Source organism: Marmota marmota, unplaced genomic scaffold, assembly GCF_001458135.2.
Source record: "Marmota marmota marmota unplaced genomic scaffold, marMar, whole genome shotgun sequence".
Taxonomy (NCBI): Eukaryota; Metazoa; Chordata; class Mammalia; order Rodentia; family Sciuridae; genus Marmota; species Marmota marmota.
The window spans coordinates 1,497,715-1,511,673 of NW_026000169.1; the positions used below are offsets into that span (position 1 = coordinate 1,497,715).

General features: G+C 39.7%; 1 protein-coding gene across 1 annotated transcript in view; it reads left to right on the top strand.

Moving 5' to 3' along the window:
• Gprc5a (G protein-coupled receptor class C group 5 member A) overlaps positions 1-13,959 on the top strand; it is a 44,720-nt gene that overhangs the window by 1,650 nt on the left and 29,111 nt on the right. Inside the window, exon 2 of the mRNA XM_015498180.2 lies at positions 735-739. The gene's annotated coding sequence lies outside the window, so the exon portion shown is untranslated. The remainder of the gene's footprint in view (positions 1-734; positions 740-13,959) is intronic.

The following is a 13,959-nucleotide window of genomic DNA, read 5'->3' on the forward strand; positions in this document are numbered from 1 at the left end:
AAAAAAAAAAAAAAAAAAAATATATATATATATATATATATATATAGTTGTAGGTGGATACAATACTTTTATTTTATTTTTATATGGTGCTGAGGATTGAATCCAGTACCTACACGTGCCAGGCAAGTGTTCTACCACTGAGCCCCAACCCCAGCCTCTATTGTTTCACTTTTGCTGAGATTGGCTTTGAATTTGCGATGCTCCTGCCTCAACCTCCCTAGCTGCTGGGATTACAGGCGTGTGCTACCACGCCTGCCATGTTCCTTCTCCAACATTGATGGCTCTTATTATCGTGTCATTTGATTGCTTATTTGATCAATTGCTCTGTACATAACTAGCTGCCACTAGTCCCATTTCTTCCTAGATGACTTCATTACTCCACTCAGGCTCTGACACACCATGCCTTCAACTAAATCCTACCTCCTGTAGTTTATTTTGGACACTCAGGTTTGGAAGCCCCCTTACCCTGCTCCAGCTCCAGTACCTCACTCCAGGCTACCTGTCTAGAAACATCTTGTGTCAAGCTCCTCTCTTGCTTGGGTGCTAACATTTTTTTGCTAGTCCACGTTCACACACATGCTTTCCTTATTATGCTCTCACTCAAAAACCTCATACTATGCTACCCCTCTGTGGGGACACTTTCCTCATCTCTTTAGGCCCCAGTAGCCTGTGTTGGTCCAGTCCTCCTTGAGGATGACCTCCTTGCCATCCTTGGGCTCCAACTTCTGAGGCTGGATCTGTCCCTTCACCTTTCTCTCCATCCCATATAGATACTTTTCTCACTTTTTAGGCTCAAAATTGCCACTGTGGGTCACCATTGTGTAGGGAGATTCTTCTAATCCTGCTTAGACTTTGATACCCCATATTTGGACTTCTCTAGTGGATATACTCTTTGCCCAATATTGATTTAAAAACCAATCCATGCCAGTGATTATATATGTATAATGTTATATTTGTAGTAAATATCTTATAATATTATAGATCAAAGGTAATAATTATGTCATTAAATAAGTTCCAGTTGAGATGAGTTAAGGACAATTTTTCATGCATATTTAATTCAAAGTGCCTACTGTATGCCTAAATTGTGCTAACCATTGAGGTTATTAAAATCTCTTGTCCACTACCTCATAAATTTATTTAGGATTAGTTGTAAGTCTGGCTTAGCCTTGTCCATGCTACCCCTCCCCTAGTCATGGCTTTAAGATTTAAGGGTATCACACATTCCATTTTTTTTTTTTTTTGGTAAGATGATCACCCTCAACACAAACCATAATACTGCCTGCTTTACTGTCTTGAATCTCCCAGGAGACATATCCTGGCAAGGAGTCTAGAATTAGAAGTGATTAACAGTTTTCTCCTGAGACCATTAGAATTAATCCCATTCTACCTTATATCCTTGTTTACTTCAGTTACCACCTGAAGTCTAAGTAATGCACAGAACAGAATGTACTATATACTTTCATTGTATTTCAAAGAGTGTGTGTTTTATGTATATATACACACACATATACACACATATACACACATGTATATTTTCATTTAAATTTCATTAAATATCTCTCTAAGAATATACAAGAAATAAGTAACAATATCTCTAGGGAAGGAAAATAGGTGTTTGGGGAGCTGAGGAAGAAGAATTGCTAGTAACTTGAGATTTTGAACACCGTGAATTCATTTATCTGTCAAAAATAAACAAGCATAAAATTCAATGAAAAAAAATGTATTGAATAGATCTCTTCGGTTAACTAGGCATGATAGCAACTGTGAAATATATAAACAGATGGTTGATCATGGTCTCTCTACCCTTTAGGGGATTACAACGTAGTGGGAGTGAAAAATAAGCATGCATATTACTACAGTGTAATTGCTGCAATGATAACTGCTGTGTCAAAGAGAGATGATAAACTATAGAACCCAATGGCTCACAAATGGCTTGTTACTTAGTGATATGACCCATTTCATTATGGCTTGGGACATTTAAATTTGTATTGATCGGCAGATTCAGAATATTAGGCCTATACTGGCTCTGTTCCAGGCACCTCTACCTCTTCCCTGCCTCCTATCTTACCTCACCTTTACCTTTTCTTAATCTGGGAGTCATCAGAATTGTGTTTTCGTTTTTTCACTTTTAAAAATAGTTCAGTTTATTGAAGCATTGTTTATATAGCATAGAATTCACCTATTTTAATTGTATGGTTCAATGAGTTTTAACAAACTTAAGTAAAATCATCATAATCTATCTTTAGAACACTTCTATCACCATCCCCCCCTGCAATTTTCCTTCTGCCCACTTGTTCTCTACCCAAATGTGTTGACTTTGCTTGAATTTTTTTTTTTTTAAAGAGAAGAAAAACCATGAATTCATACTGATATTTTCAGTTAACGTCTTCTGGTAGATAACATCATCTTGGCCATCCTTGTAAATCTGAAACAGGTTTGGCAAGTGTTGAAGCTGACCTGGGATTTGCCACCATGTTAAATGGTGTGTGACCCTGTCATTCTTTAGAAGAGTTACCTAAGTTGAAGCTAACAAAACTCATCTATCTCATCCTCCAACTCTTGCCAATTCAATTTGGAGTGGTTTGGCTCTATTTCCTTTCCATTCACTGATTTTGAAAACAAAAAAACAACCCCCACCCCCAAAACAAAACTAAGTCACATAGATCAAGCCATAAAATGAGGATGGATCCTGCAAGTTAGAAGCCAAAATAAATGCAGTGATGCCATTTCAGGTTTTCTAATTTAACTTTTATCAGATGCCAAAATGTACAAAACACTGTATGGAGCCCCGCATTAAATAGCCACAGTCTCTGGGGTGCAGTGGGAATGGGGAAGCCTGGAAACCTCTGGGAAATGGATGATGCAGAACCCTGTCTGATCTCACCACTGTGGTTGTGAGGTGAAGAGGGTTAAGATGGAGAATAGCTACATTTGCTATTGTACACCATGGAGATGTAAATTTCTGGAGATGTCAAATGGAGAAGAGATTTCACTTGAAAACAGTCTGAGGAGATCCCAGAGAGGGGATGGGACACTCAACTCAAGACTAGTGGGGTGTATGATGGCAGAGAATTTCAGCATGTATCAGTCACAGACCCACCCAGAAATCTATTTAGGAAAGCAGGGCCACATTCAAGGAGAATGTGGGCTATCTCCAGGGAGAGATGCGATTTTGGTGTCCCAGCTTCTCTTTTAAAGGAACTTGATGAGGAGTAGTTATAGGAATGTAGGTGGTGACGATATCCATTTGGTGATCCTAAGATAGTTTATGGAAGTCTTTTGTTTCCAGGATCCTTAAAGTTTTTTAATCACTAGATAGTGTTGTAAAGTCCTTTACACTTTAAGTTTCTTAAAATATCATATCTTTTTGCTTATTTTTTAAATTAATGGGCTAATTAATAGTGTACAATGTAATTTTTAGAAGTGAGTGATTTTATGGTAACTCTAAGATTTATAGATTTCCAAGAAATTTGGGAGTGACAAGTCTGTAAGAGAGTCTGGCTTGGGGAGTGACAGGCTTAAAAAAAGCAAGTGAAACTTTAAAAAACAATTATATTTCTTTATCCTTCCTTTATATCTCCTTTCTACCTATTTCTTTTATTTATTCTATCTTACCTCTGTGAAGGTTCCCCTTTTTCCACCTCTGGAAATTAGGTGACAGCAAATGGAGAGTTCAGATTTGCTTTACATTCCTGAGTAGGCGAAGAACATACCCCTGCTTGAACTGGGCAGCTGTCTAAAGTGCAGGAGTAATGCCCGAGAGACTTTGAAGGAATTGGGACAAGGATAAGGGATATTCTGCTCAGAACCACAGGGGATGGCAGAAAACAAAAGTCCTCTTTAGACTGATGACATGACTGTCCTACATGTGGGTTACGTCATTCTGGGTATGTAAGCTCTCTGTACAGCTATACTTGTCTTTATTGTAAGGATTAAATGAATGAGTTAATTCATTTACTAATAGTAGACAATAAGTGCCAACTATGAAGATGAAGTAAATGATGATGATGATGATTTCTGGTTTTGGATCCTGAGATGGTTCTCAAGTACACCTTTACATCTGCTCTTTGGACCATTCAACCCTGAAGATAAGTGCTCATAATCAGAACCAAATTTTTATTTGGTTTTATCCTACTTCTTTTCATCTGCTCATATCATTCTCCAATCTTTCTATGCTGCTTCGGTTATTCAAAATAAATATGTGTAGCTACAGACCAGCCCCTGAGGAATTAATCAGATAACCCATGTTTAGATTTAGCAGCATGTTAGATGATGAGATTTCTAACGGTTTTTGTTTGAAGGAGAGTTCAGCCTTTAAAGCTAAAATTAATAAGTGCACAATCAAAGAATAATTAAAGAAAATTAAAATGAAATGTTGATTATATGGTATAAATAATTAAAGAATAAATTGATAGATAATGTGGGGGCTGGGGTTGTGGCTCAGTGATAGAGCACACTCCTTGCACGTGTGAGGCACTGGGTTCGATCCTCAGCATCACATAAAAATAAGTGAAGGTATTGTGTCCATCTACAACAAAAAAACATTTTAAAAAATTGATAGATAATGTATTGCTGAAGATATAATATAAAATAGTAACAGCTAATATTTCTGAACCTATGCTGTGTATCAAATGCTTTGCTCCATGTTTTATATCCATGATTTATTGAATTTAATCTGCATAAAAGTTCTCTAAAGTAGCTATTGTAAATATCCCCTTTTCTGAAGAGGAAGCTGAGAGAGTTGGGAATATAGCTCAGTGGTACTTGCCTATAATGTACAAGGCCCTGGGTAAAAAAAAAAAAAAAAAATCCAGAAGAAAGCTAAATGAAGTTAAAACTTAAGATAGTTCTCTTGTTCAAGGTACATTGATTTATAGCTGGTAAATCAAGGAAAGAGAGATTCAAGGTAATACAGAGTAAATGAGTTTAGGAAAGACAGTTGTCACATCAGTCTAAATAGAACTTTACCACCATTTCTTGTCTTTTTTGTACCTAATAGGTGGAATAAACATGGTTTATTCCTTGTCATGTTACCTCCTTTCAAAGACAAACCAACCACCAATTTACCACCCAGATACTTCAGTATCTTCCCATTGCTCTTTGGAGGAAAGATTAAGACAAAATTCCGTAGTCTGGCCTAGATAACTCTGCATGTACTGGCCTTTCTAGCTCAGTCTCACCTGCCTTCCTTCCCATTTGTCTTTTTTCAGACTCTTAGCTTCTGTCTTCCACAGGACCTTTTCACATGCTGTTTTTCCTACCTCCTGTGCTCTTCTTTCCTTCTCACCTACTTAACTTCTACTCATCCTTAAGCTCCAGTATACTCTTTTCCAAGGAAACCATGCCTGACATCCCTCAGTAGGTCAGATCCTCCTATCAGAAGCTATCAGTACATCCTGCATCTCTGCTTTATCACACTTGTCACAGTATTTCATTTGTCTGGGTATTTGATTTAAATATCAATTTCTCTCACCAGATTATAAGCCCCATGAAGAATGTTTTTATTCAACTTGTATTTTAAGCACCAAGCAAAGTACCTAGCACAGAATAAGCACTAAAATGAAAATCAGTGCCAGGCATGGTGATGCACATCTGTAATGCCAGCAATTAGGGAGGCTGAGGCAGGAAGATCACAAGTTTGAGGACAGCCTGGGCAACTTAGACCCTGTCTCCAAAATAAAATAAAAAGGGTTAGGGATACAGCTCAGTGTTAGATTTCCCCTGGGTTCAATCCCTAGTACTGAAAAAAAAATTGGGAATGATTTGAAGAATAAGTAAAGACAACCCTACAGATATCAAGGACATTGTGGGACTCAAAAGATAGGGAAGGTGTAGAGTTGAAAGGAGTGTTCAGGGGAGGGAAACTAATAAGGCAACTTGCAAGTGATCTTGAAGTGTTAATGAGCTGAAAACAAACAAACAAAACCCCAAAGTGGTGATCCAAAGACCCACAGAATTGGTATGGATGCCTCTTGGGTTGCTGTTCCCATCCCACACTGCTGGAGTTATATTCATTGCTAAAAGCACCTCATATAGAAAACTACTCATTAAATTAGCCTTTGCTCAGGTTTGCTCAAATTGTTTTCTCTCTACCTCTTTAAAATGTATGGTCAACTCCTTAACGAAAATTTGGAGGCTAGTTTCAACATTCAAAATGTTCTGCTTCCATTTCTTCTTCTTATTTTTTCTCCCCCTCCTCCCTCTCCTCCCCCTCCTCTCTCTCCTCTTCCTCCTCTTCTTCCTCTTTCTCCTCTTCTCACTTCCTCCTCCTCCTTTCCTCTTCCTCCTCCTTCTCCTTCTTCTCCCCTCCCAATTTTGGGTATTGGGGACTGACTCTAGGGCCTCACAAATGTTAAACGTGTGATCTATCACTGAGCTATACCTCCAGCCCCAACTTAATAATACACATAGGAAATAGAAGGACAATCTAGTGTTCTGAGGAGGGTAGAATTGTGCTCCTGCAAAAGAAATATCCAAGTCCTAACGCCTTGAACCTGTGAATGTGACCTTATTTGGAAAAGGGTCTCTGCAGATTTAATTATGATGGAATCTTGTTGGAGTAGGTTGGGCCTTAATCCAATGACTGCTGTTCTTAGAAAAGAGAAATTTGGACACAGAGACAGAAGACACATAGGGAGAAAGCCATGCTATGACAGGGAGAGAGAGGGATGGTGGCTATACAAGCCAGTAAGTACCTAGGCTTGTGACAAACACAGAAGCTAGGAAGAGAGGAGGAAAATTCCTCAATAGAGGCTTCAGAGAGACCTTAGTCCTGCTGACAACTTGATTTTTTGACTCCTAACCTGTGAAAGGAAGTTTCTGTCTTTTAAGCCATCTAAATCTATGGTAATTTATTATGGAAATCCCAAGAAATGAATAAAATGCTCTCTGAAGGCAAAGCTGCCCTCAAAGCTCTGATATGAAAGATCACCTAGGATACCAATTAGGAGACCAGGAGTTCATTCACCAAGTTTGCACCAGAACACAGCAAACAAACCTTTTGAAGTGCAGTAAAAAACAGAACTCTAGAAATTAGAAGACATTCTTGACATTGGAGTAAGGCACATCACTACATATAGATACTGAGACATTTAGATTAAATAAGGTATACTCAAGGACAAGTAGGAGAGGTTTAGGTTGCAATTGTATCTAGCTTGATAAAGCATGTAGGTGGAATTGTAAGGATGAAACCACTTGGAATCACTGAGGAGAACCAGGAAATTCAGGCATCTGTCTTCAGACTTTAAGATTGCTGTCAGGCAGGGTGAACTTGGGTATCTAAGTCCCCACCCACTTCTGGTCAAAGACAGAACCCTGATACAAAATCTTGCCAAGAATAACCTTTGTTTTTGGAGTAGGAAGAAAAAGAGTACATGCTTATTCTTTGCTCCATATAGAATATTTTAAATCATACGTGGGCACTATGTTAGCTATCAATTTATGGCTTCTAGCTCCAAATTCATCCTCATTACCTGCTCTGTGATAATGAACTGGATGCAAAGCATTTCTTCTCTATGGTGAGAAAGATGTTATGCTATGTTAGTAGAGGCCAATGGAGAGAAATTGCAGGCTTCTCTTCTAGTTCTCATGCATTGTGGGTTCCCCCCCTTTTTATTACTCTTGCATAGCTGATCAGTGGTGCAGGTCTGTGAGGATATCTAATGGTGCTCTAACCTCATTGTATACCCCAAATTTGCAGTCTCTAAGTGACTTTGCAGCCCCTATCCAAGCCTTTCCCATGTGGATGCTCTAGGTTCCAGACTTTGTACCTACAATAGTATCCTGACTCCTTTGCTCACCTGCCCATCAATGTCAGCTCACCTGCACCCTGGAAGGTTGTTCCCTCAGGACAGTTTTCTGCCACCCAGTGGATTGTAACTATACCTTCTCCATTGAAATCTGACTCCTAGGGCCTTCCAAGTTTGTTGTTCTTGGATACTCTCCCTCAGTCCTAGAGTTCTCTCTATAGCTCACAGTGACTCACCTACTATGGCCCCATAATTCTTTGTATTAAGCTCCACTTGTTTAAATTACTATGTAGGTTCTACTTCCTGATTGTACACAGACTAATGTAGGTTTATTCCCTCATCAACAGGAAGCAAAAATGTAGACACTTCTTTTTTCTCAAAAGTGGTCTTTACGTAATTCTCCCGACACCTGGCTTGATCTCCCTGATAGAGATTCCTTATTCCTTTCATTCATGAATTGCAAACACTCAGCAATGGGCTTTAGGGGATCTACTTGTGTGACCCTCATTCTGCTCTAGTTCTAGACAGTTATCTTAACTGTATTTCCTCCACCAGTTTATTGAAATTTTAAAGTTTGTTCATATATTTATCTAATGTTTGGAAGATAAACTTTGGGTGGCAAGCAAGTCTTCCCTCTGACTGTAAATCAAGACATACTTTTTTCCTTTTTGAAAAATATCATCCTTGTGTCTCTGTTTACCAAGGTGCTGAACACTGGAGAATGATTTCAGTCAGAAAGAACCATATTATGTACATAATAGGGTGATAATGAGAAGAAAAGGAGAAATTCTGGGTGAATTCTGAGCCTTGTACTGGCACAGCTTATGTGCTCAGCTATTGTGAGTTCTTCATTCATCTCAAATATCCTAAGCAGCCACTATAAACCAGGAGCTATCAACATGGGGATATGAGGATGAACAAGACTCATTCCCTGTTCTTAAACAGTGGCTAGTCCAGTGTCTTGTTTAGTATAAGCCAACCTTCCCCTTCATTCTCTTCCAAAGATATGGACTTTCAAATGGAATGTAATTAATGACAGTCATAAAATTTATTCCACAGAGATAAGTTCACTATCTAGAGGGACATGTTTTCATTGTGAGTTTGATAGGCCCAGCTTATTGTTGGACCAGATCCTTTTTCTATAATTAGTTATAAATATGTTTATTTTAATGTTATGTGATAAACATTACAAACAATACTTCACTTAATCCTTATAACTACCTACTAAGCATTATTTTATTTTAATTTTTTTGCAATGCTGGGAATCAAACCCAAAGCTTTGGTCATATTAGGCAAGCTCTGAGTTATAACCTACCCTAAACTAAGCATTATGGTCCTAATTATATAGATAATGAAGGTTATGCTCTCAGATTTTGAGAAGATTTCCTTCAGTCACTTAATAAGTAAGAACAGGGATCCAAACATTACTACATGAGACCCAGAAGCCTTTGCTTTTATTAAGGAAGCAAAGCTTTATGAAAGCTCCTTTTTGCGAAGGAGCTTTCTTTGGTTGATTTTCAGTTCAGTTATACTAACGACTGCAGTATCATTCTCTAACCCTTCCCCCACCACACTCATTCCACTGTGCTGCAGTTGTCTGTTTGCTGGACTATCTTTGACATAAGTCTTCCTTGACAGTAGGTACAGCCTACTGTTCACCACTGTATCCTCGGTTGTTCTGGTTATCCATCTTACTGCAGAGTAACCCACCCTAGAGACTAGAGATATAAAATGACCATTTATTAGGAAATATCACAGTTCTGTGGATTGACTGGGCTCAGTTAGCTATGTGACTCTCAGATGGTTCCCTCAGTCAGGTAGTGGCTGGTGCTGGTGTTACCTGAAGGTTCACCCAAGCTGGACATCCCCAGATGGCTTCTTAATCACATATGTAGTGCTTGGCCTTGGACAGCTGGGACAGCTGAGGACTGCCTGGGCATCTCTCCAGCTCCACGTAGCTTTTTCACATGGCTAGCTTGGCTTCCTCACAGGGTGAACTATTTACACAATGTCTGATTTGCCCCAGAGTGATTATCCTGGGAGACTTGGGTGGAAGTTGCAAGACTTTTTATGACCTAGCCCCAGAAGTTACTCAGCATCATATCCACCTTACTTCACTGTGAGTCACAGGGTCAAAGGAGATGAAATATGTGAGGTCACTGAATAAGGGTATAGAGATCAGCCTTACTTGTGGAGGGGGTGCATCTTTGGGGATTAACTGCTGTTTAGGGGAAGCAGGGGAAAGAAAGCTTCTCAGAGGAGGAGATATATACATAGGGACTACCAGATGAGGAATAGTAGTGAACCTAGCCAAAAAAAAAAGGGTGGGGAAGAAAAAGAAGAAAAGAAAGCGTCTTTTGGCCAGAGGAAAGCCTGTACAAAGATTCAGAGAAGGAAGAGTGAGGAGTTGATAAGCATGGTGTATATTCAGGTACTAGCATGTGCTTGCTGGGTGACATCAATGGTAATATACCCTTCCTGTGTCTCAGTTTTCTCATGTAAAATGGAGATAATCTTAGATGCTACAGTTTGGACCTTAAGTATCCCCTAAAGGCTGTGGTGCTATTGCAAAATTGTGGAAACTTTAAGAGTAGGGCCTAGCGGGAAGTCTTGCCACCATTGAAACTGTGCCCTTGAAGGCAAAACTATGAACCCAAATAAACCTTATTCTTTTCATAAACTGATTATCTCAGGCATTTATGTAGCGGCAGGAAGATGATGACAGTGGTAGTTAGTATCTAATATAGTTATAAGGATTAAATTAGTTGATGCATGAAGAGTTCATGCCCCCCCCCCATAGGCTAAGCATGCATTCTACTACTGAGCTACTCCCCCAGCCGTATTTTCTTTTCTTTTTTTAGGTACTAGAGATTGAATTCAGGGTACTCTACCACTGAGCTACATCCCCAGACCTTTTAATTTTTTTTTTTTAAGATAGGATCTCATTAAGTTTCCCAAGCTGGCTTCAAACTTGTTATCCTTCTGCCTCAGTCTCCTGAATTTCTGGGATTATAGGCATGCACCACTGCACCTGTCAAAAGAGTTATTTAAACCAATGCCTGATAACATAGAAAACAACAATGCTGGTGTTGTTGCTGTTATTAGTATTATACAAAGAACCATGGGCATATGTAAATATGGCTGTTACACAGAACTCTAGGTGGGGAATGATGAGATATGAATGTGGAGGGGTGAGCAGGGGCCAGAACATGAATGACTTTGTAAGTTATCCATATCCACAGGTGTTTGAATTTTATCCTAGAGTAAATGAAGAGAGGTTATGAATTTTAAGCAGGGAGTGTTTACTAGATTTGAGGTCTTAGGAGGATCTTTATACTAAAAATAAATCTAGAATGAGGATGCTCAGAGGTGATGGGGTAGGGACTAGAGACAGATCCATTAGAAGTTGTGGTGGTGGTCCAGGAGAGAGAGGTAGTGGCCTGGTGTAAGGTCATGTTAAAGGGGATGGAGAGAGGTGGGCCTGCTAAAGGTCACAGTGCTGGTTAGAGACAGAGCAGAGACTGGAGCTGCTGATTAATTACACAAGAATTTCCTGCCAGGAAATTAACCTTTTTTACTTGTTTATTTAGGCATGAGTTTAATATGTGCCATTTGATAGAGAAAGATAAGTAGCCACGAGTAACTAGGCAGAGATGGTTTAGCTGGGAGGTATGGCTTTCATTTCCATTGCTTATGCCTGCAGTACTGATAATAGATGTGATTTGGGAGTCGCTGAACCTAAGGGGAAGTTGAACAAGGTGAGCCATTATCGTCAAAGGGAGAGGTTCCCCCCCCCCCAATTCTCCTGGTTTTTGTTTATGGGGTCACACCCCATCTTCTAACTGCCTCATCTGTTCTCCTTTGGGTCAGACTGGGAGTGTTTATTTGCTTTTTCTGGCTTAATTGGCATATAAAACACTGTAAGATGTGATTGGCTACTTTGTTGATGACAACATAGCCTTTTAAGCTGTGTTTCTCAAACAATCTCTGTGGACACAGGTTGGTCATGAAACCCTGTGCTTAGAAGGTCCAGGCCTGGATTCAGGCTGATGGGTAGAAGTGAACTGAGAGGAGCCTGATGAAATGAGGGCATCTGGCAACAGGTGACCCCAATGGCTACTGCTTTGGGGAGGAGATTTCTGAGAAAATATATCTGAGACAGCAAGATGGTGGCTGGGACTGTGGGCAAAGAATGAGCCTGGCAGTATTCTCCACCACTGAATTAGGTGACCCTGAAAGTCTAAGATTATATTCCAAATGATCCCTTCCTTGACCATGGACACCTAATTTCATATGGGGATTTAGTTGACAGAATCCCACAAATTCTTCAAGGCACAGCTCTGTAGGAAGCCTCCTCTCACTGATAATGGGCCTTGTAGGCCACCTCTCTACTCACCCTCTTTCATATTTAAAGAACCAGAGAAGAAGGACAGGTACCATATAACTCAACAGTTATATGCTGCCCTTAATATGGCCTAACTTTACTGGAACTCTTCTGAAGGCTTTTCATTCCTTCTGTGTCTCTGAAACACCTCTCTGAGTTTTTCAGGCAAGCTCTGTTGATTGACAGACCCAGAAGTTTAGAAGATGTATTAGCTCTCATGTTCACATTGAGAAGCTGAGAAGGAAGGGTTAAGTCCCCAGCCCAAGACTGTGAAGGCTGGCATTTACTCAGGAGCTAGCCAAGGACACTCCCAGAGTGAAATATTTTACATACATTTGTTGCTTAATCAAACCCTAAGAGCCAGTCATGGTGGTGCATGTCTACAATCCCAGCAACTCTAGAGGCTGAGGCAGGAGGATTTCAAATTTGAGGCTGGCTGGGGCAACTTAATGAGACCCTATTTCAAAAATAAAAAGTGCCAAGGGTATAGCTCAGTGGTAGTATGCCCCTGGGTTCAATCCCCAGCACTAAAACCAAAACAAACTAAAAAAACAAAACAAACAAACAAACAAAAAACTAAAAACAAACTTAAGGTTGTACCCCTAAGAGGTCCATCCTAGTCTGATTTTATGGTTGAGAAAACTGAAGCTTATAGTTTTAAAATGACCCCATCCCACTTATGTGTCAAACCCAGAATTAAAACCCAGATGATCTTATTCATTGCTGCTTCTTATTTTCAGCACTCCCTACATGATATTACATGTTCACTTACAAATTAGGCATTAGAGGGAACATTCACATGTCCCCTCTACAAATTAGACTATTGCCTTTCCTAAAGGAAGGAGCTATGCTTCTGTTTTTATTTTCATCAGGACCTAGCACAGAGCCTCATGCATAGTTGATGTTTGATAAACTCTACTTAACCACACATTAAAATGAATGAAGAGCCAACAATAAAGCTTGCTTCCAGTCCAGGTAAGCACTGCTTCCTATGAAGACTAGGTTGGCCTGTCCTCTTTCAGGGTGGGCTCTTGCAAAAGCCTCTTCTCCCCTCAGAGTGGCACCAGCAGACACCATGTGTCGGGAGCAATCTCACTTGCTGGGTTCCTTTAAAAGTTACTGTGGTGAGTGAGCAGCTCCTTTGGGGACCCCTTCAGGCCTGCATGGTGGCCCCCTTTTGTTTTACCTATGTGACACAGAGATTTAGATTGAACCCACAGAAACTCTCAGAGAGAGTGACCATGGGCCTTTACCTACAGTGTGGCCACAGGCTCAATCTTTTTTTTTTTTTTTAATTTTTAATTCTTTAAATTTTTAATTGCTTTTATTTCTTAAATACATGACAGCAGAATGTATCACAATTCTTATTACACATATAGAACAATCTTTCATATCTCTGTTTGTTTATAAAGTATGTTCACACCAATTCATGTCTTCATACATGTACTTTGGATAACAATGTCCATCACATTCCACCATCATTGCTAACCCACTGCCCCTTCTCTTCCCCTCCCACCCCTCTGCCCTATCTAGAGTTTGTCTATTCCTCCCATGCTCCCTCTGCCTACCCCACTATGAGTCAGTCACCTTATGTCAGAGAAAACATTCGCCATTTGTTTTTTTGGGATTGGCTAACTTCACTTAGCATTATCTTCTCCAACTGCACCCATTTACCTGAAAATGCCATGATTTTATTCTCTTATTGCTGAGTAATAGTCCATTATATATATGCCACTTTTTTTTTTATCAATTCATCTATTGAAGGGCATCTAGGTTGGTTCCACAGTTTAGCTATTGTGAATTGTACTGCTCTAAACATTGATGTGG